The 27116-nt window shown below is 52.3% G+C and overlaps 1 long non-coding RNA gene across 1 annotated transcript; it reads right to left on the bottom strand.

Annotated features, from left to right (window-relative positions):
* Positions 1-256: 256 nt before the first annotated feature.
* Positions 257-3834, bottom strand: LOC134737930 (uncharacterized). Its single transcript, XR_010123375.1, has 2 exons — positions 3678-3834; positions 257-1196 (listed from the first exon to the last, which is right to left on the bottom strand). It is a non-coding gene; the product is annotated as an uncharacterized LOC134737930 (long non-coding RNA).
* Positions 3835-27116: the final 23282 nt, after the last annotated feature.

Raw genomic sequence — 27116 nt, 5'->3', positions numbered from 1 at the left:
GTAGGCCCCTGAGATACCCATTCTCCAGACACCATCTCTCACAAGGGCCTTTGGTACACGAGAAAATGCACATGATAAACTGTCAAGTGAAAAACGCAAGATATGAAACAGACAGCAGCTGTGGGGTTGTGGGGGTTCAACTAGACCATCCGACCTAGCATGTAGGAGGCGCTCAATAAAAGGGAGATCGAAGGAATCATGCTTTTCAGATTTGCAGACAAATGGGGGGATCAGAGGCACCGCCAAGATGTTCTTCCTTGTTTTGTGAGTATTTTACTAAATGAAGCAATGAACGAATTGCTTGAATAGACATGAGGTTACTGTGACTCCATCCAGAAACCACTTGGTCCAGATTTTGAAGGCAATAAAACAGCAAGAAAAGACAGGCCCTGCCTCCCGGTCCCTGACAGGCGCCATCACTTTTGAGCCTGTGGTAGTGAGTGCATTTTCAAGTCGCCCGCTGCCTCCCCAGCCTGCCTGCCAGGTCCGCAAGCCTCCAGCCAAGCAGGAGGGATCAGCTCTGCAGCTTCCGACACCCCAGCCCATGTCCTCTCAGTCCACTGGGCCCAAGGCGGGTGTAAAATCCTGGCTCACCAAGCAGAGACTCTGGGAAGAGGCCCAGTGACCTCCCAGACAGACCAGAGGTCCTGCTCACTGGTCTCCTCCTGTGCGTCCTTGGCAAGTGGCTTCCCCTCTCTGAGCCTTGGTATCCTTGTCTATAAAATGGGGGTGGGGCCGGGCATGGTGGCTCATGCCTGTAATCTCAACACTTTGGGAGGCCGAGGCAGGCGGATCACCTGAGGTCAGGAGTTCAAGACCAGTCTGGCCAACGTTGTGAAACCCCATCTGTACTAAAAACACACACAAAAATTAGCCAGGCATGGTGATGGGTGCCTGTAATCCCAGCTACTCAGGAGGTTGAGGCAGGAGAATCACTTGAACCGGGGAGGCAGAGGTTGCAGTGAGCTGAGATTGTGCCACTGCACTCCAGCCTGGGCGACAGAGTGAGACTCTGTCTCAAAAAATAAAAATAAAAAATAAAACAGGGATGGATTCTAGTGACGTTATCCTTCATTCATTCACAAAGGTTTGGAGAGAATCTGTTCCCTGCCAGGTGCCACGCTGGGAGTGTCAGGCTCCAGAGGGAAGTTCTTGGACCCCTGGCTGATGCTTTCACATGATCACAGGGGCACACCCTGTAAGATAAATACACAGGGGGTTGTGGAGAGCCCTCAGTGCCTGGAAAGGAAGAGAAAATACAAGGCCTCTTGCATTACCACCTGTGAGCAGAGGGTACCTGGCTCCCAGGTCCGTTCTGATGAAAAGGACCCCAACCTAGACAGATATCTGTCATGCTTAGAAGGCTCTTCTCAGTCCCTCCAGCTTCTAAGACATCTTATTACTAATAATAACACGCAGGTGACGTTTAACGGGCACTCGCCCTGAGTCAGCCTCTGAGCTTCAAGGGGTCCACGTGCGCAGACCGTGGCTGGCCCGGCAACTCCAGGTGTAGCAGACACAGCCTCTCTCAGCCCAGCCAGAACCGGGTACTGCCGACTCCTGGGACCTCTTCCAAGGGGAGGTGGGTTTGGGACACAGGCTGGAGACCCAAGCAGGCCAGGCCCCTTTCCACCGCGTCCCCACCCCATAAGACCACCAGTGCCCCTCAGGATACCCAGCCCTGTCCCTTCCCTTTACAGAAAGAGAAGGTGAGTCCCCCAAAGGAGACTCATGCTCCAGTGCTCTTCCCGAACTGCTCCGGCCGCCCTTAGGCCACCCCCTGCCCTCGGACCACCCCCTGCCCTCAGGCCACCCCTGCCCTCAGACCATCCCCTTCCCTCTTCTCTGAAGTTACCCATCCTGCTGCCCACCTGCCAAGCCCAGCAAAGCCCCTCCACAGTCAGCCCAAGATGCTGCCAGACCAAGGACCCGGGGCGGGTGTGCACGGAGCAGGTGTGGATGTGGAGGAAGAGGTGCCCAAAGCTCTGCTCTGAGGCCAGGCCTGAGACCTGGGTGCCTAGAGCCTGTCTAGGTCCACCCAGGGGTGCTGGGCCCATGGGAGCAAAGGCTGAGTCCTGCGGCCTCCCACCACCCCCCACCCCACCTCCACCCTGAAGTGTCCTGTTTAGTGGAATATCAGGTGTCATTGTGTGCCCTGGGGTGGTGATGGGGAGGGGATCACCTGGCCACAGGAGACTCCTGAAGCCTGGGGGAGGGGCCTGCTTCGGCTCCAGTGAGGGCGGGATCCCTGGGGTGAACCCGTGACCTTAAGCATGACCTTGAGCATGACCACACCGCGTGACTTTGGGTTGCTGCTCCTTTCAGTGCCACACACACACCGGATTCCTGGGCCCTTTTCTCTCCTCCAGTCCCTTCCTGCCACACACACTCCTATTTCTCCACACCTTTCCCCTCTAAATGACGGGGACTAGGTAACCAGAAGTGACACCACAGCCGCTGGACCCCTCACGGCGTGAACATGAAACTGGGCAGGTCTGGGTTAGGCCACCCGTTCCCTGACTTGCTGGCTGTGTGGCTTTATGCAGGTCACTTGCCCTCTCTGAGCCTCAGCTTTCTCGCCTGTAAAATGAGGGGCACATGAGCTCCTGCCTTGCAGGGCTGTGTGTGTTGCGAGTGATCCTGGAAGCCGCACTCAGCGTGGACAGGCAGCAGTGCTCCCACGCAGATGCCACGTCAATATCATCACGCAATTCCTGTTTAGGTCCTGCTCATTCCTCCAAGGGCTGAGGCAGCTCCGGAGGAATGGGGAGGGCGTGGCCTCTGCCCTGGTCCTAGCCGGGTCTGTAGCTGCCGGTGTCCACCTGTGGTTCTCAAAGTGTGGTCCTCCTGGCCAGCACCATCGGCCTTGCCCAGGAATTTGTCAGAAATTCAGATTCTCTGGCCTGGCCAGTCCTGGGACTCAGAACCCCTGGGGTGCGACCAGCCACCTGTGCTTTCACAAGGCCCCAGAGGCCTCTCACAGGCACTGGTGTGAACCAGGAGATCCTGGAGGGTGGCAGCCCCTCTTGTGCTCCCCACCCTCACTCCCATCACAGGGTCTGGTCCTCCCATTTCTCCAGTCACTCTGCACTAAACGCTGGACAATGGCCCCTAAGTACAGGCCCTCGTCTGCTAGTCAACAACTCGGGGGCCCAGGTTCTCCAAATGTGGTCCCCAGAGTACCCACACCAGACCACGAGGGAGCCTGACAAAATGCAAGCCCCTGAGTGCCCCCCTAGACCGGCTGGGCATGGCTCCCCAAGAATTTGCTCTGGGGACACCCACAAGTCCCAGAACAGGGGAAGGAAAACAAAGGGCACAGGAAAAGCCGGGCGCTGGGGAGGAGATGGAGGAAAAGGGAAGTCAGACAAGATTCCCCAGCGCCAGTGACGGGCACCACTGCCTCCCCAGAGCCACCACAAGCCAGCAGCCCCTTGGCAGCAGGGGTCCGGGAGCCCTTGGCAGTTCAACCCTGTGCGGACACTGTTTGAGGGGCTAGAAATAAGCCAGGATGAAATGTTATGAAATAATAATAACAGTCCCTGCTCTGGCCCACTGCAGTACCCTAGAAAGTAAGGGACTGAGGCCAATGGAGGCTGTAGTCAAGGTGCCTGCAGCTATGTGACCCCAAGGCCTAGCCCACCCCTGCCTCCCACCCTTCACTTAATTGCAAATACCTTTTCTCTTGTCAGCCGCAAGTTAGTGGGCTTCAAAGTCAGGCGGTGGCTCCCGTGACCCTTTGTGGGGAGGGCAGGGGTGGGCCCAGCTTCTGTGTGTTCTGCTCAGTGGGCCAGGAGGCCGAGATGAACGGCAACAGCCAGCCATGCCCCAGGCCTGCAACGAGAGGGAGGGAGGGAGCTCGGCCTGCCAGTCATTGCTCTGCACCTAGGCCCTTCCAGCTTGGAACGGACCAGCAGCTGGGAGCAGCTGGTCCGATCCCACCGCCCTGCAAGGGAGGCTGCCCAAGGTACCCAGAGAGCCTTGGACTGGGGAGCTCAGGGAGGGATGAGCCAGAGCTCCAGGAGAGGAAGGCTGCACTGACCTGAGCTAAAAGTCATGTTACAATCATATCTGTAGGTGTCAACCTCACTTTCTTTGCAGAGAGGAGGGTCTGGAATCACGTGCTCCTCCAGGCAGCATTTTACAGAAAGCTGCCCCGACAGCCGCAATGTACTCCCCAACTTCTACCTCTATCTCGGATTCTGTTGCAGAATGTGGCGAGGTATCACAGGGCTGCAAGCCATGGACAGGTTTGAGGGGACGGGAGTAGGGGGTTGCAGGAATGAGCTGGCAGGATCCAAATCCCTCCCGCCAGATGTGTCTCCACCCACAGCTTCCTTTTCCATCGGAACAAACATAACAAAACAAGTGTCAACTGCACTTCCTGATTCCTGAGTTACGAAAAGCCAGTGCCACCCACAGGTCCGTCCATCGCCTCCTCTTGACCCGGCCCTTCCAGTGGCACCTTATTCTGTTATTTGCTTTCTATTTTTCTTTAAACGCATTCACTGCCATTACTTAGGTAAATGCATCCATAAGGGAACTTTATGTGACTACTGTTAGGTGGAAAAAAAGCTAAGATCATGGGCCATAAATAGAAGGTAAAAGTAAAAATAAATTACAATTAAAATAAGCAATGTTGGGAAATTCTAGCTGGCTATTGTTGCCTGCCAATGGCACTTTGATAGAAAAGGGTTGGGAAGTTGCAAGCTTCCCCTCCAGGGGACCAGAAGGGCTGAGACAGAGAAGGGAATCACCTTTGTGTGGTATGAGGCTGTGTGATCCCTGACGTCACTGTCTCCTAGGTCACTGGGGGTGCCCACCCCACACTGGGGAAACACTGACCTGAGGGGCACCCCCAAGCCAGTGAACTAGGGGACCAGGCTCCTTGCGAGGCGAGGACCAGATGGCATTTAACGCTGAAAGGCGCTATCATGATCTCCTGGGCGTGAAACAGGTACCTCCCTGGTCCTTATTCCAGAAGAGGTTGCAGAAGCCCTCTGGACAGGCCTGGCTCATGTCCTCCTGCTGGAGCGGGCTGACTACAGCCCTTGGCCCTCTGCTCCCGGCGTGGCCCGTCCGCTCTCCACAAATGTGCCACGCTTTCTCTAGGGCCCCCTGCCCTGGGATTCCCTCCTGACCTGGCACATCTCAGTCAACCCCACCTGCCTTCCAGTTCCCCTCCGCCAGCCCTCAGTGGCCTCTCTGGGGCAGGACACCGTCCTCCTGAGGACCATGATGTCTGTAGTGCTGTTCTGCCATCCGGGACTTCTCGTAAGCGGGACCCCACTGACCACCCTCTCGATTTCTAAGTGATGCCGGAGAGTTGGATCACAATTTTCCCCTGTGCCAATAATTTCCTTTATGAGAAATGCAGTTGTAAGTCTTAGAAAGGGACGTGTGAATTAAAACGGGCAGTCATGCAGAACAAGGGGGAGGGAACGCATGAGGGTGCCAGGAGGTCCCCAAATTGTCCTGCAGGTGGAGACCAGCTGGGATGGTGGTGACGTCTCACCTGCACCAGGACTGGCAGCTCTGTCACATCCCCACAACACGGGGCCCTGGCAGGCCTCACTCTGCGCTGGCTGGCTGCATCTGGGGCGCAGACACACAGGCTGCTGGCGTATGTCACAGGTGGCAAATGTGTCACTTGGCCTCAGGACTCCCTGCGTGCAGTGGAGACAGTGAGGCCTCTGTCCACACAGGCCCCAGCTGGGCCGTGACCCGCTCTTGAGGCCCATCCCTTACCCTGACCTCACAGCTTTCCTGGTTGCCTTCCAGGGTCGGCAGAGCAGCCTGGATGCACTCAGAAGCCCCGGGGGACTCAGGCCACGCTCCCTGAGACCCAAGAGCACTCCCTTGCAGCTTGCGATGAGCCCTGGGTGGGGAGAAGGTGACACAAGGAGGCTCATAGCCACCACCAGGTCCAGCTGGGCCAGGGCACTCATCCCAGTCTATGGGGAGAATCCATCTTGGCTCCAACTGGCAGGATGAATTAAGAGATGAGAGCCAGCCCTTTGCAGCCTAGAGCAGTGGCTCAGGCAGGGCCTGGCCAGGGGCTGTGGGCAGGAGTGTCTGAGGCTGGAGGAGCAGCCCCCAGGAAATCCCATCGCACTCCCTCAGGGCACCCGAGGAATCCCACCTTGACTCCTCTCGGTCTTAGCTCCAAGGCCACGTCCAAGCAGGTGAAACAGGAAGCACCCCTTCCGCAAGGGGCTTTCTAGGGCAGAATGCCTGAAAGATCAGGGCAATCACCACAAACACAGATGGAAATCGGAAAGCCGGCTCCTAAAACATGTCAGGGCTCCACGCTAACATGGAGACAGGAGAGGGCCGTGGGTGGAGCAGGGATTTTAATGCTGCCCAGATCTGGGTGCAAGTCTCAGTGCCACCCCGTGCCAGCCATGTGGCTTTCAGCAAGTGACTTCCCTTCTGTGAGCCTGTTTCTGCATCTGCCAAATAGGCCTGATGATAGCACTGACCAAGCACAGGTTTTCTGTGAATTTTCATACATTTTGTATGGAGGGTACACAATACCTGGGATGTATAGATGAAATTTGTAATGGTGGTCGCAGTTATTACTATTATTATTACTATTTACAGACAGGATCTTGCTCTGTCACCCAAGCTGGAGGGCAGTGGCACCATCACAGCTCACTGCAGCCTCAACCTCCTGGGTTCAAGTGATCCTCCCATCTCAGCCTCCCAAAGTGCCAGGATTACGGGCATGAGCCACCGTGCCCAGTTTGCAATGATCGTTACTGAATATCATGTACATACGTGTATTGGCAGGTGTTAAACGTGTAAGATACTTTTAAGTAAAGAAACTTAAAACAGAGAATTTCTATGAGTTAGTTTAATTTAGTCTATAGATGAGAAGATATATACACGGTTCTGTTTCATTTCAGCTCCTGGAACAAGGGCCTGTCTGCCCACTCTTATAAGACAGACGTATCTCTCCATCCTGGCACCGCGTAGCCACCACCCCCTCCCAGGCCATGGCCCCTGCTGCATCCCCCTGTGGCCCTAACCAGGGACCTTTCTTTTTTGTTTTATTTTATTTATTTATTTTTTAACACAGAGTCTCCCTTTGTTGCCCAGGCTGGAGTGCAGTGGCACGATCTCGGCTCACTGCAACCTCTGCCTCCCGGGTTCAAGTGATTCTCCTGCCTTAGCCTCCTGAGTAGCTGGGACTACAGGCACCTGCCATCACACCTGGCTAATTTTTGTATTTTTAGTAGAGACGGGGTTTCACCGTGTTGGCCAGGCTGGTCTGGAACTCCTGACCTCAGGTGATCCACCCGCCTCGGCCTCCCAAAGTGCTGGGATCACAGACATGAGCCTCCGCGCCCGGCCTGTTTTCTCATTTGTGAAGATGCAGGGCTGCTCTGAGGACTGGGTGAGAAGCACACCTGGCACGTAGCAGGCTCTCACTGGGGGAGTTGCCCCAAGCCCCAGCGACAAGCCCAGCCAGCACAGTCCTGGCCTCCACTCCCCGCCTGGGGAGGTCAAAGGGGCAGGTGGGAAATTGAAACCCGAGATGAATGGCCACTCTGCAGCTGGAGTCCAAAAAGATTCTGGGCATGGGAGCATCACTGGGAAAGGAAATGTGGGGCCCTTGCCCAGGGGAGGGACCGGGGGTGTTCTAGATCCAGCCCTGCCCCCACCCAGGTCACCTTGCTGGGTACAAATGACGACCCCAAGTGGTGCAATGTAGATGTCCAAAGTGAGAAGCAAGACTTGTGCAAGGCTGTGTGGGGGTTACCTAGGGGTTTGATCTTGGTACCATGAGTGACTCCCAGAATGGGACAAGTGTCTGCCCCTTCTGCAGAGCAGATGTGAGGAGCCTGAGGGACCTGCTCCCAGGCCACCAGCTCTTTGTGCAAATCTTGGTTTTCTGGTGCTTGGTTGGCTGGAAGAAGGGTGTGGCTGGATTGGGGGCATGGTCTCTGCTCCCTCAGCCCCACCCACCAGGTGGGGGAAATGGAGGAGAGGGACCCACGGGAGGGTGATCAGGGCACAGACCCTTGGTCCCTGGAGCACCCCTCTCGGCTAGGAGAGTTGGCAACCAGAACCAACAGTTTTCAAGGCTGCACACCTGGTGGAGGTTGTCGCGGGGGTTGGCCAGGCACAGGCCCAGGCAGGCAGGGAAATGCGGAGGCTGGGCTGGGCTGGGTTCCAAGGCAGGGCGGAGCCTCCCAGGGAAGCCGCAGTCACCCATCCGTCACTTATTCATCCATCAAATATGTACCGATGCATGGCCTGGGTGCCGAGACACCCACAACCAAACAGACACAGCCCTGCCCTCCTGGGGCCTATGATGGGGTCAGCCACGTAACAGGTCAGTCAGGCCTGGTGGGCTGCAGCTAGGACTTCGCATCTTCCTCTCCGCAAGCCCCTGGGGGGTTCTGAGCCGGCAAGAGATGGGATTTGACTTGCATTTTAAAAGGGTCTTTTAGCTTCTGTGTGGAGAAGGGTGGAGCTGGGAGACTGTGGGGAGCTGCTGCATTCTTATGGGGGAGCGAGGATGGCCTAGCCCTGGGTCCCAGGCGCCCTGGAAAGGGGCCAGGGGCCAAATGTGTGAGGTTTTTGTTTCGTTTTGTTTTTTTTCTGAGACAGAGTCTTGCTCTGTCACCCAGGCTGGAGTGCACTGACGGCAATCTCGGCTCACTGCAACCTCTGCCTCCCAGGTTCAAGCGATTCTCCTGCCTCAGCCTCCTGAGTAGCTGGAATTACAGGCATGCACCTCCACACCCAGCTAATTTTTGTATTTTTAGTAGAGACAGCGTTTTTTTTATTTATTTTTTCTTTGCGACGGAGTCTCACTCTGTCGCCCAGGCTGGAGTGCAGTGGCGCGATCTCAGCTCACTGCAAGCTCCGCCTCCCCAGTTCACGCCATTCTCCTGCCTCAGCCTCCCTAGTAGCTGGGACTACAGGCACCTGCCACCATACCTGGCTAATTTTTTGTATTTTTAGTAGAGACGGGGTTTCACCGTGTTAGCCAGGATGGTGTCAATCTCCTGACCTCACAATCTGCCCGCCTCGGCCTCCCAAAGTGCTGGGATTACAGGCATGAGCCACTGAGCCTGGCCTAGCAGAGACAGGGTTTCCCCATATTGGCCAGGCTGGTCTTGAACTGACCTCAGGTGATCCACCTGCCTCGGCCTCCCAAAGTGCTAGGATTACAGGCGTGAGCCACCACACCGGGCCTCAAGTGTGTTTTAAAGTGAGAGCTCAGATGATCGCTGGTCTAGCTATGATTGAGCCACTGTAAGAGCTGTTTGGGTGGAATGGCAGGGCTGGGAGCCCAACTTTGGTGGGCCCGGGGGATGATGGGGCAGGGGGAGGAGCGGAGAGACAGCACACAGACCACCCTTCCAAGGGAATGTGCTGGAAGGGGATCGGATAAGCAGGGCGGAAGCTAAAGGGGATTGTGGGGTCAGAGGGTGGCTTCTTACAACCTGGGGGCATTCCTGCATGTTTGTGGCATGCTGATGGGGCTGACCCAGGAGAGGAAACAGCTGGTGAAGCAGGAGAGATGGGGCCACGTGGAGGGAAGCCAGGGGAAGGTGGAGAGGAAACGGGGTGCACAGGGCCCGGGCAGGGAAGGTCCTGATGGGCATGAGAGGAGGGGCAGCTGCCCAGGGGGACACCCAGGGAGGCTGGTGAGTACAGGGCCAGGAATGACTCTGATTGCCTCTGTGTGTTCAATGAAGCTCATGCCTGTAATCCCAGCGTTCTGGGAGGCCAAGGCAGGAGGATCTCTTGAGCTCAGGAGTTTGAGGCCAGCCTGCGCAACATAGTGAGACTCTGTCTCTACAAAAAAGAAAAAGAAAAAAAAGTTAGCCAGGCATGGTGATGTGTACCTGTAGCCCCAGCTACTCAGAAGGATGAGGAGGGAGGATCACTTTAGCCCAGAAGTTTGAGGCTGCAGTGAACCGTGATCACACCACTGTACTCCAGCCTCAGCAACATAGCGAGATCCTGCCTCAAAAAAAAAAAAAAAAAAACAACCTATCATCCGACAGTGAGAATGAGGGCTGAGGGAGGGTGGGGTATTGGAGGTTTGGGGAGAGAGAGAAGTTGTGGTCTGGGAGACAGGGGCTGCAAGCTGACCGGGGAACACAGAGGATCGCTGGACAGCACAAATGTTTGCTGGAGGTGAAGGTCATGAGACCTTGGCACAAACAAGCTGTTTGTGCCATCAGGTGGCTTTGTCCAGGGCTCTGCTGCTTGGATGTCAGAGCACACTGAGCAGCACCCAGAACTCAACCGGGACAGGGGTTCTGCCAGGTGGATGGAGGAGGGGGAGGGCAGGGTGACTGAGGGAGTCTGCAGCAGACAATGAGCCTGGAACCCGAGGAAGCAGAGGACACGGGAGGTGAAGGACAAGGAATGTGCCCTGGGGGCAGCTGGCAAGAGGCAAAGAAAGATCAGAGTTAAGGTCACAGAGGGAATGTGTGGAAAGACAAAAGGCAGTGCTCCAAGATGGGATGCTTCAGGCAGAAATGGCAAATGGGAGGGTGTTACTGACCAAGCCAGGACCCAGGGTGTATCATGGATGTGGCCAATGGAAGGGTGTTACTGACCGAGCCAGGACCCAGGGTGTATCATGGATGTGGCCAATGGAAGGGTGTTACTGACCGAGCCAGGACCCAGGGTGTATCATGGATGTGGCCAATGGAAGGGTGTTACTGACCAAGCCAGGACCCAGGGTGTATCATGGATGTGGCCAATGGAAGGGTGTTACTGACCGAGCCAGGACCCAGGGTGTATCATGGAAGTGGCCGTTGAGGTAGGGGCTGACATGGGCGTGGGGGGAAGGGCGAAGAAGATTTCAGACCAGATGTAGGGGCTCACGCCTGTAATCTCAGCACTTTGGGAGGCCGAGACTAGAGGATCGCTTGAGCTCAGGTGTTTGAGACCAGCCTGGGCAATATAGTGAGACCTCATCCTTACAAAAAATACAAAAATTAGCTGGGGATGGTGGCGTGTTCCTGTGGTCCCAGCTGCTTAGGAGGCTGAGGTGGGAGGATTGCTTGAGCCCAGGAAGTCAAGGTGGCAGTGTGCTGTGGTTGTGCCCCTGCACTCCAGCCTGAGTGACAGAGCGAGATCGAAGGAAGGAAGGAAGGAAGGAAAGAAAGAAAGAGAAAGAAAGAAAGAGAGGGAGAGAAAGAAAGAAAGAGAGAGAGAAAGAAAGAAAGAAGAGAAAGAGAGAGAGAGAAAGAAAGAAAGAAAAACAAAGAAAGACAAAGAAAGGAAGGAAGGAAAGAAAGAAAGAGAGAGAGAAAGAAAGAAAGAGAGAAAGAAAGAAAGAAGAGAAAGAGAGAGAAAGAAAGAAGAGAAAGAAAGAGAGAGAGAGAAAGAAAGAAAGAAAAACAAAGAAAGACAAAGAAAGGAAGGAAGGAAAGAAAGAAAAAGAGAAGAAAGAAAGAGAAAGAAAGAAAGAAAGAAAGAAAAAGAAAGAAAGGAAAAGAAAAGAAAAGAAAGAAAGAAAGAAAGATTGATTGATTCAGGGAACCAAGAGGCAAGGCCAGGCTAGAGCAAGGGGAGCCTGGGGAGAGCCCATCACAGGGGTCTTAGCCTTTTCTCAAGGGTAGGAGTCTGTTCGGAGGGGCTGGCTCCTCTGTCCCGCTAAGCCAGGGCATGATGGCTTCTGGCACAGGCAATTATCAAAGTTTTCTTTTTTTGCTTGTAAAATACACATAACACATAGTTTACCATTGCAAGCATTTTATTTGTACAGTCCAGTGGCATTGTACATGCACGTGGTTGTGCAAGAATCACCACCTTCATCTCTAGAAAGTTTTCATCTTTATAGTATGAGATTCTGTTCCCAGTAAACACTCATTCCCGTTACCCGCTCCCTCCAGCCCCTGGCAACCACCTTCCACTCTCTATCTCTGTGATTATGACAACTCTAAGTATTTTGTGTAAGTGGAATCATACAGCATTTAACTTTTTGGGGCTGGCTTATTTCACTAGCATAATATCCTCAAGGTTGGTCCACACTGCAATGTGCGTCAGAACCTCCTTCCTCTTTAAGGCTGAATCCGAGTCCCTTGCGTGTCTACACCACATTTTGCTTATCCATTCGCCCATCGATGCTTCCACATTTTGGCTATTGTGAATAACACTGCTATGACGATGGGTGCACAGATCTCTCTTTGAGACCCTGCTTTCAATTCTTCTGAGTATATACCCAGAAGTAGAAATGCTAGATCATATGGTAATTCTATTTTTACTTTTTTTGAGGAACTGCCATGCTGTTTTCCACGGCGGCTGCACCATTTTCATTTCCATCAGCAATGCCCGAGAGCTCCAATTTCTCCACATCCTCATCAACAATTGCTATTTTCTGTTTTTTTTTTTTGATAGTAGCCATCCATTGCCAATGTGCTTGGACACACATCACCTCATTTGGTAAAAATCGGTCCAGGTGCAAGGGCCGGCTTGAAAGGAGCAAGGAGTCTGGAAGATGGATGAGGTTGGAACAGAAACGGCAAGTGGTGTGTTTGGCTGAAGCACAAGAGTGCAGTCAGAGATGAGGCTGGGAAGGTGTCTGGGTGAGGCTGACCTCAGGGGTCTCTGGATTCCACGGGAAGAGCTGAGCTCAGAGAGCATGTGTCACTTGCCCAGGGTCTCAAAGCCAATAAGTAGCAGAGCTGTGACACAAATCCCAATTTGTTTCTCATAATTCCATCAGCATTTATTGAACACCTACTGTGTGCCAGGCTCCATGCTGGGGGCTGTTTGATGCCAAATCCATTGCTCTTAACTGCTGCTCTACACTGGCTCAAATAGTGGTCAGTCTCCAAGCTGCTCTAAGACAAGATGCATGGAGCAAACTCAGCAGGGTGTAGAGGGAGGGTGTGGAGAGCAGCTAGCTAAACCATGGGAGCTACTTCATCGCACACTCACGCTCTCACCCAAGGTAGAACTGGCTGAGCCTGAGAGGGTCGGTTGTCAACTCGAGAGGAGAAAGGAGATGCCCTGTAAATGACAGACCATCTGCAGCCTCCCCTCCCCAGCAGACGAGCTGACCATCGCCGAGTGATGGGGGTCTACCAAAAGTGGGGGCTTCAGGAGGGCTTTGATCATAAGCAGTTGCCACGTTTGTAGGTCGACAACAGCTGCCTGTCGGCACTTTCACGGAGTCAACATCATACAAAATGATGGCATCACTTCCTCTGGCTTCCATTCCCTCTTCCCACACTTGGTGGGTTCCTACTGATGCAGGGCAGGTGAGCCCCAAAATTGGGACTTAACCCGGGAGGGTTCTTGGCTTCACCCAGGAAAGAATGTAAGGGTGAGCTGGTGGTGTTAGACACCAGCTTGTATTAAAGTGGCCATGCCTAGCTCAGCGGAGGAACTGCTCCCTGCAGAGCAGGGCTCCCCCGCGGGCTGTGTGCCCAGAATGGCAGCTCAGAGCCAATTCTGCACTGTGATACCCACTTTTAATTATATGAAAATTAAGGGACAGTTCATGTAGAAATTTCTAGGAAAAGGATGGTAACTTCCGGATCATTGAGCTGTTGCCATGGAAAGGGCAGTCACTCTGGGTGTTGCCATGCCAGTGGTAAACTGGCATGGCACACTGGTGGGCAGCCTTATGAAGAGGTGCTTCCACCCCAGGCTTGTTTTAGCTAGTCCTCAATTTGGTCCAGTGTCCAAGGTCTGCCTCCAGAGTCCAGTCCCACCCTACCTCACTACCAAGTGCCAGTAGTAGGAACAGCAGAGGTGAAGGAAATAGACATGGCCCCTCCCCTCATGGAGCTTGTGGTCCACTGAGGGTCACAAATGTAAAACACGCAGCCACAAGTGCAGTGGGTGTCAGGCAGCCCATGGTGGGGGTCATGTGTCTGGGGCATGGGGGACAGCTTCTCTGATGAAGTATTGTACAAGCTGGGACCCAAAGCATGAGGAGGAATTGCCCAGGGAAGGGGGTAGGGGAAGAATGTTCCAGAAAATGAGAATGTGTGCCCAGGGGCCAGAAAAGGCCAGGAGCAGTGGGAGACTGACTGGGAAGCATGGCTGGGCTGGCTGAGCGGGCAACTGGGCTGGAGGAGGAAACAAGGCCAGGGTTTGCCTTGTTTAGCCTTTCAAATGTCAAGGCAAGGCCAGGCGCAGTGGCTCACCCCTGTAATCCCAGTACTTTGGGAGGCCAAGATGGGCGGATCACTGAGGTCAGGAGTTTAAGAACAGCCTGGCCAACATGGTGAAACCCAGTCTCTACTAAAAATACAAACATTAGCATGACGTGGTGGTGCATGCCCATAATCCCAGCTACTCAGGAGGCTGAGGCAGGAGAATTGCTTGAACCCGGGAGGTGGAGGTTACAGTGAACTGAGATCGCACCGCTGCACTCCAGCCTGGGCAACAGAGCAAGACTTCATCTCAAAAGAAAATAAAAATAAAAATAAAAGAAAAAAGATCAAGGCAAATAGGGCTCAACATCAAAATCATTTCAACAGGCATAGAATTGTGGAAATGTTTCCCCTGTTGCTAATTCAGTACATTTTCTCTCTCCCCGGCATCTCCCCTACCATAAAACTTAAACCATGAAGCGTTTGGCCCCATGAAGAGCCATGTGGATACCATCTGCATCCCTGACTAGGGAAGAAGGGGACTGTGACAAAAGGAGAGTCCCTGCTAGACAGCAGCAGGGAGTGGAAGACCCTTTCAGGGCAGGAGGAGAGGAAGGGAGGCTGAAGGTCAGGCGTGAGGGGTCTGGGGGCAGTAGAAAGATTCAGATAGGTTTGGGGGATCCGAGGACATCAGAGCTGGTCCCTATGTCCCCAGGATGCATCCTAAGGGGTCTGCAAGGCTCACCTTAGGCCTGACATTGCACCCAGTATGGCCAGGCTGTAGCAGATGGAAATGACTGAGGGTCCCCAGTCCCCAGGCAGAGGGGCTGAGGACAGTCTCACAGAGACCCCCCAACCCCTGCAGCTGAGTGGAGGAAGCCCAGGAACTGAATGGGATTGTCTTATGGGTTGAAGTGTGTCCCCCAAAAAGATATGCTGCAGCCCTAACCCCCAGTACCTGTGAATGTGACCTTACTTGGAAATAAGGGTCCTTGCAGATATAATTAAGATGAGGTCATTAGGTGAGGCCTAATCCAATCTGAGTGGTGTCCTTAGAAGAAGAGGAAAATGCCATGTGACATTGGAGGCAGAGAGTGGAGAGATGCATTTGTAAGTCTGGGGCTAAAGCCGGAAAGGCAAGAAAGGACCTTCCCCTAGAGGTTTCAGAGGAAGCACGGCACTGCTCACACGTTGATTTCAGACTTCTGGCCTCTAGGACTGTGAGAGAACACATTTCTGTGGTTTTCAACCACCGGGTTTGTGGGACTTTATTAGAGCAGCCACAGAAAAAAACAACATATGGGAAGAAGATTGACTGTGAATTGGAAGTTTTCAGGGCAAAGCAAAGTCCAGTCAACCTCAGAGAACGTGGATGTGGTGCCCAGAGACCAGGGCGGACCAGACCCGCCACTCCTGAGCAGGTCCAGCGATGGCAAGTAGGGCAAGAGACTCCTTTCCCGGCCCATGCAAGCTTCTCCACACAGCCAGACACCATCTTCAAAAGGAAACAGGAGGGAGACCCCCCCGAGTGCAGAGAAACCACCCTTACAAGGGATAGGGCTTTGAACGGACCACATATTTGCCTGTAAGAGACGACTTTACAAAAAAAAAAAGAGAGACTTTCGGTTTTGTCACCCGTCTTCTCCCCACTGCCAAGACATCAGCAGGAAAGGCGGCACAGGGCAAAAGGAGATCAGACCTGGAAAATCCAGGCTTTTCACACAACTTAGCCCAAGAACGTACATTTCACCCCCTACACTCTTCTGTTTTTTTGTTTTTTGTTTTGATACAGAGTCTCACTCTGTTGCCCAGGCTGGAGTGCAATGGTGCAATCTCAGCTCATTGCAACCTCTGCCTCCCAGGTTCAGGTGATTCTCCTGCCTCAGCCTCCCAAGCAGCTGGGATTACAAGCTCGCGCCATCACGCCCAGCTAATTTTTGTATTTTTATTTGAGACAGGGTTTCACCATGTTGGCCAGGCTGGTCTCGAACTCCTGACCCCAAGTGATCCACCGACCTTGGCCTCCCAAAGTGCTGAGACTGCAGGTGTGAGCCACCGCGCCCGGCCCCCTACACTCATTTCTACTGATAGTTTCTGTGGAGTTAGGGCACCCCTTTAAGCACCGATACAGGAGAGGCTCAGGCAGGAAACCAAGGTATGTTTCACAGGTACATCTGTGGATGGGGCCACCCAGTTGATCACCAGGATGTTCACTGGAGCATGACATACAAATGCAAATGTCAGAAGCAACCTACGTATCCACACGGGACTGGGTAAATAAATAATGATAACGGACTTCTATGCCACCATTAAAATTATGCTGTCAAAAATGGTTTCATGATATGGGCCCAGCATGGTGGCTCATGCCTCTAATCCCAGCAATTTGGGAGGCCGAGGCAGTCGGAACACTTGAGGCCAAGAGATCAAGACCAGCCTGGACAACATGGTGAGACCCCCCCATCTTTACTAAAAATACAAAAATTAGGCGGGGCGCAGTGGCTCATGCCTGTAATCCCAGCACTTTGGGAGGCCGAGGCGGGCGGATCACCTGATATTGGAAATTTGAGACCAGCCTGACCAACATGGAGAAACCCTGTCTCTACTAAAAATACAAAATTAGCCAGGCGTGGTGGCGCACGCCTGTAATCCCAGCTACTGGGGAGGCTGAGGCAGGAGAATCACTTGAACCTGGGAGGCGGAGATTGCAGTGAGCCAAGATCGTGCCATTTGCGCTGCAGCCTGGACAACAAGAGCGAAACTCCATCTCAAAAATTAATAAATAAATAAATAAATACAAAAATTAGTTAGGCATGGTGGCAGGCGCCTGTAGTCCCAGCTACTTGGTAGATGGAGGTGGGAGGATCACCTGAGCCTGGGAGGTGGAGGTTGCAGTGAGCCGAGATTGCACCACTGCACTTCAGCCTGCACAATGGAGCAAGACTCTGCCTCGAAAAAAAAGTGATTTAATAATAAGGTGAAAGGTTGTGATAAATGTTAAGTAATAGCAACAATAATAATAAATCAGCCAAAAAGGGTATCTTTTTTTTTTTTTTTTTTGAGACAGAGTTTCATTTTGTCACCCAGGCTGGAGTACGGTGGTGTGATCTCAGCTTACTGCAATCTCCACCTCCCGGATTCAAGTGATCTCGTGCCTCAGCCTCCCGAGTAGCTGGAATTACAGGCACGTGCCATCACACCTGGCTAATTTTTGTATTTTTAGTAGAGATGGGGTTTTGCCATGTTGGCCAGACTGGTCTCGAACTCCTAGCCTCAAGTGCTGGAATTACAAGCATGAGCCACTGCCCCTGGCCTGCCAAAAAGGGTATCTGTAATATGATTCCAATATTTACGTGATGTTGCTGTGTAAGGCTAACTGCTTTAACCAACAATTCCCAGAGTTCAATGGCTTAACACAACTAAGGTTCATTTCTCCCCAAGACACTGTCAAATGTGGGGCAGCAGGGGATGGGAAGAGTCTTGACTCTACTGGGTCATTTGGGAACCCCGGTTTCTTCCATCTAGCAACTTGGCTGCTCACTAGGGTGTTGGAGTCCTTCACTAGGTCCTTCACTGGGTCCTTCCCGTCCTGAGAGCATCCAAAGAAGAGAGAACTTAAAGGAATAATAGAAGATTTTATGGAACAGGCTGATAAGTAAGGGACATTACCTTCTCCCACATTCTACTGGTCAAACTCAGTCATGTGACACTCTCCTTGCAGGGGAGGCTGGGAAATGTAGTCTCGCTGCATGTCGGAGGAGAAGGGAAACAGGATTTGCTGAACACACTGCATCACGTCTGCCAGTTAATATGTATAAAAAACATTACTGCAAGGAAATCATCCCATTTAACAGTCATTATTCCTGGATGGTGAAACTATAAGCATTTAAATTTTTTTCATATTTACCTTACTTTGAATTTTTTAATTTTCTGAAATAAACATTTAGTACTTTTACAGAGAGGGAAAAATGTAATTTTATAATTGAAAAAATAGTCTTCAGGCTTCTTCTGGGATTTGGACAGGATTGTTTGATGGTCAGTCTTACAGGCTATATAATCGAAGGAAAGTTGTATCACCTTCTATGCTAGTCTGTTTGGACTGCTGAGACAAATACCATACACTAGGTAGCTTATAAAATACAGAGATTAGTGCAGTTTTGTTACATATGTAGTAAAAGGGAAAAAAATTAAAATAAAAATAAAACACAATAGAGATTAGGCCGGGCAAAGTGGCTCATGCCTGTAATCCCAACACTCCGGGAGGATCACTTGAGCCTAGGAGTTGGAGACCAGCCTGGGCAACATGGCAAGACCCTTTCTCTATAAAACATGAAAAACAAAATCAAATTAGCCAGCTGTGGTGGTGCACACTTGCGGTCCCAGCTACTCAGGAGTCTGAGGATCATTTGAGCCGGGAAGGTTGAGGCTACAGTGAGCCGTGATTGTGCCAGGCACTCCAGCCTGGGCGACAGAGTGAGACCCTGTCTCAAAAAAGAAAAAAGTAAAGAAAAACAACAGAGATTGATTTCTCACAGTTCTAGAGGCTGGAAGTCCAAGATTAAGGCACCAGCAGATTCAGTGTCTGGGAAGGGTCACTTTCTGGTTCATAGACAGCACCGCATCTCTGCATCCTCACATGGAAGGAACAAGACAGCTCTTTGGGGCCTCTTCTATAAGGGCATGAATCCCATTCCTGAGGACTCCACCCTCATGACCAGGTCACCCCCAAAGGCCCCACCTCCTCATGCCACCACCTTAGTGGTTAGGTTTCAACTCATGCGTTTGAGGGGCACACACACATTTGGACCACGGCACCTTCCTCAGCCTTAAAGTCTCCACCTCTGTAAAATGGAAAATAAAAATGACAGATGCCACATAGAGAGCTGGGAGAATTAAATGAGAAAACGTGGAAGTGCCATTGGCATGACTCCTGGCACAGGGCAGGTGCACAGCCGGCATGATTTCCATCAGTCAAATCTCCTTCCCTTCCCATCCATTTGCCCCCTCCTGGGTCACAAGTTCGGCCCTCCTCCTCGTCCCTCGCCCGCCCACACCATCTCTCTGACTCTCTCTCACCTGGCGACCCTGCTTTTTATTTCAGAGGGACAGAGACAAGAAGGAGAAAACCCAGGGATGGCCACCTTGGCTTCTACCCCTGGGTACCTGGGCCTGTCCCTCAGCCACCTTCCTGCTTCCAGACATCGACACCCAGGCCCCCAGGCAATGCTGTCTTGTACCAGATCCCGACTCCCCTGGAGGAGGAGCTCCAGCCCCGCTCTGTCCTGCATCACCCGCAGTCCCATCCCTGAGCACAGTTCTCACCAGCATCCAGAAGGGCCACGGCCACTCCCACCCTCGCAAAGCCTCTGACTGCACCCCTCTCTCCGGCCATCACCCCATTTCTCTGCTCCCCTTTATGGCAACATTTATCAGAAGAGTTGGCCAGGTGCAGTGGCTCACCCCTGTAATCCCAGCATTTTGGGAGGCCGAGGTAGGAGGATTGCTTGAGCCCCGGAGTTTGAGGCCACAGTGAGCTATGATGGCACCACTGCTCTCCAGCCTGGGTGACAGAGCAAAACCCTGTCTCTAAAAGAAAAGACAGAGGGAGAGAGTTCTCTACCTGTTGTGTCTGCTTCTTCTCATCCCAGGCTCCCAGAACCCACTCCAGACAGGCGCCACACCCTCTGTCCACCAACATTGCTCTTGCAAAGCTCATCAATGGCCTTCCCACTGCTCACCCGATGGTCGATCTCCAGCCTCCTCTTCCCTGACCCTCAGCAGGCTGTGGCCCTGGCATCTCTCCCTCTGCCTCGATACCCACTGCAGGCACTCATGATTCTTTCCCCTCCAACCTCACCGCCAAGCTGCCTCAAGCTTCTTGGCTGGTTCCTTCCTCCCCATGTCTATGGCCTCTAAAATCCTTGAAATGACCGAGACTCAGGCCTTGGGCACTGTTACGAGTTGACTCGTGTCCTTGGAAAGGATATGTCGTTGATGAATATCACAGGGCCCTTAAAAGAAAGGGAATTCTGACTCTTGCTACAGTGTGGACTGACCTTGGGGACATTATGCTAAGAGAAATAAGCCAGACACACAAAAAAACAAAGACCGTATGACTCCATTTATATGAGGTCCCTAGAGCAGCCAGATTCATAGAGCTAGAAACCAGAATGGTAGCTGCCCAGGGCTGGGGCAGGAGAGAATAAGGAGCTAGTGTTCACTGGGTACAGTGTTACAGTTCAGGAAGATGAAAAGGTTCTGGAGACAGATGGTGGTGATGGCTGCAGAGAATGTGAATGTTCTTAATGCCACTGCAATACACACTAGAAAATGGTGAAGATGGAGCCAGGTTCAGTGTCACACACTGTAGTCCCAGCTACTCAGGAGGCTGAGACAGGAGGATCGCATGAGCCTAGGAGTTGGAGGCTGCAGTGAGCTGTGATCACGCCTGCAAATAACCACTGTACTCCTGCTTGGGCAACATAGCAAGACCCTGTCTCAAAAAATTTTTTGTTTAAAAGGTGAGGATGGTATATTTTATGGTCGTGTACTTTTTTCACCATATAAAAAAGGATAACCGAAGCCGGGCACAACGGCTTATGTCTGTAATCCCAGCACTTTGGGAGGCTGAGGCAGACAGATCACTTGAGGCCAGGAGTTTGAGACCAGCCTGAGAAGCATAGTGAAAGCCCGTCTCTACTAAAAAAAAATAAAAATTAACTTGGCATGGTGGCACGCACCTGTAATCCCAGCTGCTCGGGAGGCTGAGGCACAAGAATCGCTTGAGCCCACCCTTCCTCGTCAACTCCAGGCTCATCTTGCCCACGCCCCATTTGTGAGCCACCATGCCCATCCCCCTTATTTTACATCACAAACCACCTTTCCTGGGACTCTCTCTGCCCTCCCCACCTTTATTTTTCTCCATTGTATAGTATCTGTCACCTCTAATAGAGTATATGACGTATGCAGTTTTTCACTTGCTGTCCATCTCCCTCCACTAGAACATAGAGGCCATGATGGCAGGAAGCTTTGTCTCTTTTTCCTGCTGTGTTTCTGGGCGAGAACAGTGCCTGGCACAGAGTGCTGCTTAGTAGATAGCGAATGAATCAGCATATGAATGAATGGATTTTCTGATGAAGGCCCACATTTTCTCATACTCAATTTCAGCTCTAGAAGGAGGCTGGTGGACTGGGCGCAGTGGCTCGTGACTGTCATCCTAGCACTTTGGAAGGCAGAGGCAGGTGGATCACCTGAGGTCAGGAGTTCAAGACCAGCCTGGCCAACATGGCAAAACCCCATCTCTACTAAAAATACAAAAATTACCCGGGAGTGGTGGCCCATGCCTGTAGTCCCAGCTACTGGGGAAGCTGAGTCAGGAGAATCACTTGAACCCGGGAGGCAGAGGTTGTAGCGAGCCGAGATCTCACCACTGCACTCCAGCCTGTGTGACAGAGAGAGACTCCGTCTCAAATAAATAAATAAATAAATAAATAAATAGGAGGCTGGATGACATGGAGGAGCAGGGGGCTCCCTTTCTTGCTTGAAAGCTGATTTAGAGCTTCCCTCATAGGACCTATGGTCATTTCAGCACCTGCTGAACTGAGGTCTGGTCAGGGCTGGAGAAGTCTGTTCAGTACTGTTTCTCATCTGTGTGATTTCTGATGCTCCCCTATCCCTGGCCCACTGTGACTGCTCCTCACCTGCTAGACTGAACACCACTCCCCACCACCCCCACCAAGCCTGGGCAGTAAACTGCCCTCCCCAAACCCCACTACTCCCTAATTCTGGGCCTTCCTCAATCCCAGCCCACATGTGTCTCTCAATCTCAGCCATTTCGTGAGGTAGGAGGCAGGACTGGACCCTGAGGTGGGGGTCAAACACCTGACCAAATTGAGAACTAGCTAAAACAGGGAAGGGACAAAAGCACTTCTCTGTAAGACATGCCCACCAGTGTGCCATGTCAGTTTAGCACTGCCATGGCAACACCTGGCAGTTACTGCCCGTTTCCATGGCAACAACCCAATCATTGGGAAGTTACCACTCTTTTTCTCAAAATCGCTGCATAATCTGCCCCTTGATTTGCAAATAATTAAAAGTGGGTATATTGGATGGGCACGGTGGCTCACACCTGTAATCCCAGCACTTTGGGAGACCAAAGACCGGCAGATCAACTGAGGTCAGGAGTTCGAGACCAGCCTGGCCAACATGGTGAAACCCCATCTTTACTAAAGATACAAAAGTTAGCTGGGTGTGGTGATGGGCGCCTGTAATCCCAGCTACTCAGGAGGCTGAGGCAAGAGAATCACTGGAACTCGGGAGGTGGAGGTTGCAGTGAGCCAAGATCGTGCCACTTCCCTCCAGACTGGGTGACAGAGCGAGACTCCACCTTAAAATAAGTAAAATAAAATAAAAATAAAAGTGGGTATAATAAATATGAGTGCAGAACGGCCTCTGAGCTGCTACTCTGGGCACACCACCCATGGGGGAGCCCTGCTCCACTAAGAGCAGAACCTCTGCTGCTGCTGTGCACGGCCGTCTCAATACAAGCTGCTGCCTAATGCCAGCGGCTCACCCTTGAATTCTTTCCTGGGCAAAGCCAAGAACCCTCCAGGGCTAAGCCCCAATGAGGGAGCTCACCTGCCCCTACATCATTACCAGCTGTGTGACCTTGGGCACAGCTTCCCCCAAGCCTTAGTGTCTCTGATGTGGTTTGGATTTCTGTCCCCACCCAAATCTCACGTCAAATTGTAATCCCCAGTGTTGGAAGAGGGACCTGGTAGGGGGTGTTTGGATCATGGGGCTGACCTCCCCTTTGCTGTTCTCATGAGAGTGAGTGAGTTCTCACGAGATCTGGTTGTTTAAAAGTAGGCAGTACCTCTCCCCTCTCCAGCCAGGTAAGTGTGCCTGCTTCCCCTTCACCTCCCACCATTACTGTAAGTTTCCTGAGGCCTCCCCAGCCATGCTTCCTATATAGCCTTCAGAATCATGAGCCAATTAAACCTCTTTTCTTTGTAAATTACCCAGAACCATGAGCCAATTAAACCTCTTTTCTTTATAAATTACCCAGTCTCAGGTAGTTCTTTATAGCAATGTGAGAACAGACTAATACAGTCTCCATCTGTAAAATGGAGAAGCCAACAGTCTGTGCCTCATTCTAAGATGTAAACAAGATTTGACTGTCAGTGCTCAGCACAGTGCCTCAAATGCCGTGATCACCCCTAAAACATCACCTAGTGTGAAAATTATCTTCGTGGTCAAATGTCTCCAAATGCTTGCCTTTCTCCATCCAGCACCTGTGGATGTCCCATTAGGGTTTCTTAATATTATGATTTATCAGTGACCACCATAGCCCAGGTCCTGTCACTAAGCCCCCGTGTGCCAGGCACTCGGTGTGCACCATCCTGGCATCTGCTGGAGCCCCCAGAGTGCTGACCTTGCCTGCCTTCCCCTGCACGTATTCTTCCTCCAGAAGCCTATAGTTTGGAATCATCATTTCTCTCTTTTTCTTGCTCCCAGTGTCCAGGATCCCAGCTAAATGACCCCCTAAAACTGTGGGATATCTGGGGAGTGCCCCCCGACCCAGCCCTGTGGAGACGGTAGAAGAGACAGGCAAAAAGGAAGTGTGTCTCTGAGATCCTGAAACTTACATGTAGTTGTGGGGAGGCCAGGCACGGTGGCTCACATCTTTAATCCCGGCACTTTGGGAGGCCAAGGTGGGCAGATCCCTTGTCATCAGGAGTTGGAGACCAGCCTGGCCAACATGGTGAAACTCCATCTCTACTAAAAATACAAAAATTAGCTGGGCATGGTGGCACATGCCTGTAATTGCAGCTACTGGGGAGGTTAAGGCAGGTGAATTGCTTGAACCCAGGAGGCAAAGGTTGTGGGTGAGCCAAGATCACACCATTGCACTCCAGCCTGGGCAACAAGAGCGAAACTCCGTCTCAGAAAAAAAAAAAGCATGTAGTTTGGGGGAAGGGGTGATTTGCACCTAGAGTTACCAGGCAACAATTCAAGCCAATGGCAGGAAGCTGGACAGGATTCACACCAGAGGTGCAGGGAATTCCTGCCGGCGATTCTGTCAGAAGCCAGGTCTGGGTGTCAGGCAGCGACCCATACCCTGGCATCAAGAACTCTGTTGCCTTCACCTTCCCCTCCCTTTCCTCTTGCTTGGGGGTTGGACGCTCCTGAGAAGATGGGGTGGAGGGCAAAGGTGGAACTGGAGATGGGCCCAGACCCCTCCGCCCAGAGAACGGGTGGGAGAGAGGACATTGATTCTGGACAGGACCAGGATTACGGGAGAAACCCCAGAAAACCAGAACCAGAGAGCCCTGCTGACTCTACCCACTCTCCTAACTTTACAGAGGGTAGCCTGAGGACCAGGGAAGGCAGGGGACTTACCCAAGGTCACAGACAAAGTCAGCCTCAGGGCTGAGACCCTGACATGGGTCTCCTGACCTTACCTCCAGCCCTCTGTCCTCTGGACAGCAAGGGAGGCATCGTGGAGAGCTCTGGGGAGAATTTTATTTTTGATGGTGGCCAAGGTGCTGTGCTAGGACCTTCCGACATCTCAGCGAATCCTCCCCCTGCACGAGGGAGGATACTATTATTGTCCCCAACAGTCAGAAGAGGAAGATCAGTGATGGGAAGCAATTTGTTCAAGATTCCACAGCCCAGAGGCCCATTTTGAGCCCAAATTCCTACCCCATCCCTGCCGTGCTCCTTAGAACCAGAGAGAGGCCTGCCAAGTTTGCAAAGACAGCCTCGCCCCTGCCAGGCTCCGAACCTCAGTCTCATCTGCAAGGCAGAGGCCACGCCTCTCCTCAAGCTTGTTTCCAGAATGAAAGGAGGAAGTGCGTGGCCCGGCCCGTGGGAGGCGCTTGGGAAACGGCAAATGTGCAGTGGGCGGCCCATCCTCAAAAGTTCAGCAAACACAAAGCACTTTTTCTTTACAATTTTTTTAGCAATTTTTTTTATTGTGGTAAAATATCCATACCAGAAAGTTACCATTTTAGTCATTTGTACGTGTTCCTTTCAGTGGTTTAAGCATATTCACGTTGTTGTGTAACCATCCCCACCATCCATCTCCACAACCGTCTCATCTTCCCAAACACACACTCTGTCCCCGTGAGACACTCACTCCCGGCGGCCCTTCTTATACTTTCAAAAATGAACCTCCTGCCGCACGTCCTGGCTGGGCAGGCTGGGAAGGGGAAAAAAATGACAATAGGCTGGCGGAATAATGAGGACAGAGAACAGGAAGTGAGGAAAGAAGAGGCTTGGGGGACTGGACGTGGTGGCTCATGCCTGTAATCCCTGCACTTTGGGAGGTCAAGCGGGGCGGACCACGAGGTCAGGAGATCGAGACCATCCTGGCTAACATGGTGAAACCCCATCTCTACTAAAAATGCAAAAATTAGCCGGGTGTGGTGGCATGTGCCTGTAGTCCCAGCTACTTGAGAGGCTGAGGCAGAAGAATCGTTTGAACCTGGGAGGTGGAGGTTGCGGTGAACTGAGATCATGCCACTGGACTCCAGCCTAGGTGACAGAGCGAGACTCTGTCTCAAAAAAAAAAAAAAAAAAAAGGCTTCGGGGCAGAGCAACAGGGTGGCTGTTTCCAGAGGCCAGGCCAGCTGCAACCTCCCTGCAGGTCCCTGCCAGAGCCACATGTCCCCAACTCCCACCACCCTTCCAATCAGGGACAGCCAAGATCAAGATAACTTCCTGGCCCAGCCTCAGGGCCCTCATCTCTAAAATGGGGATGCTGATAAGAGTTGGTACCTCTTAAGGCTGTTGTGAGAATTGATTGATAATGTTCTCATAAAGCACTTAGCCTATGCCTGGCATGGGACGGCCTTTGGGGCCAGCCACTGTTGGTGTGGCTGTCATTATTATTCCACCCTAAGAACCAGAAACAGAGCCAAGGTCCTCGTGCTTTTCCATCCAACTTTATCCTTTACTTCCCCAAACAGCCCAGCTGGTCTTCTCATCACCACCACCCCCCGACCAAGTCCTTGAGTTTAGTTCAATCTGAGTTCATTGAGCATCTACTATGTGACCAATCTCATGCTGGGCACTATGACCAAAGAGGCAAGCAAGGCACAGCGCCCACCCCAGAGGGCTCTCGGTGACACGAGGAGGCAGCCTCAGGTCCAGATCTCTTTGGGCCAATCCAGTCAGTGAAAAGCACATTTCTGTTTCAGGGGAGAGCAATGAAAGAGTCTGGGGGGTCAGAGAGGCTTCCTGGGGGAGGCGAATAAAGGTGGGCAGGACAGTTCAGAGAATGGGAGCCACAAGGCCAAGGCCAGGAAGAACCAAATGCCCCGGGGTCTTAAGAGAACCAGAAGTGATTTAGTATTAAGGGAGCACGGGGTGTGAGGCAGAGAGTGGGAGGGGGTCATGGATCCGGAGGAACCAATGGGGTAGGGCAGGTTGAGGGCCTGTGTGTGCCCAAGGAGAGTTAGGGTGCTCCCTTGCAGATGACAGTTCCATGGAAGTAGCGACACCTGCATCTTTGTCCTGGAGTGGGGGCCCAGGGGACTGTGGACAGAGGGAGGTTAGAGAGATGACGACAGTGGATAGGGGCTACTGAAGGCATCTTGGGAAAATAGCGGGTAACCAGAAAGGGAGTGGTGCAGGAATGGCGAGGCGGAGGTGGACTCCAGGGATTCCAGAGGTAAAACTGTCAGGATGGCGTGGTCGGCAGAACAATGCCTCCAAAATGTCTGCATCCCAATCCCCGGAACATATGGATCTCCTTCTTATATTTCATGACAGGGGAGAATTAAGGCTGCAGGTGGAATTGAGGTTGCTAATCAGCTGATTTTGCGATGGGGAGATTATTCTGGATTATCTGGGAGGACCAATGTAATCACAAGGTTCTTAAATGTGGAAGAGGGAGGCAGGAGAGTCAGCGTCACAGCGATGCTAGGGAGGAAAGACTCGGAGCTATTGCTGGCTTTGAAGACGGAAGGGGGCCAATGTGGGCGGCCTCTATACTTGGAAAAGGCAAGGAAACCGATTCTCCCTCAA

The sequence above is a fragment of the Pongo pygmaeus genome, chromosome 13 (assembly GCF_028885625.2).
Source record: "Pongo pygmaeus isolate AG05252 chromosome 13, NHGRI_mPonPyg2-v2.0_pri, whole genome shotgun sequence".
NCBI classification, from domain to species: Eukaryota; Metazoa; Chordata; class Mammalia; order Primates; family Hominidae; genus Pongo; species Pongo pygmaeus.
The sequence above is the reverse complement of the archived record's forward strand: the minus strand, read 5'-3'. Positions and strand labels throughout refer to the sequence as shown.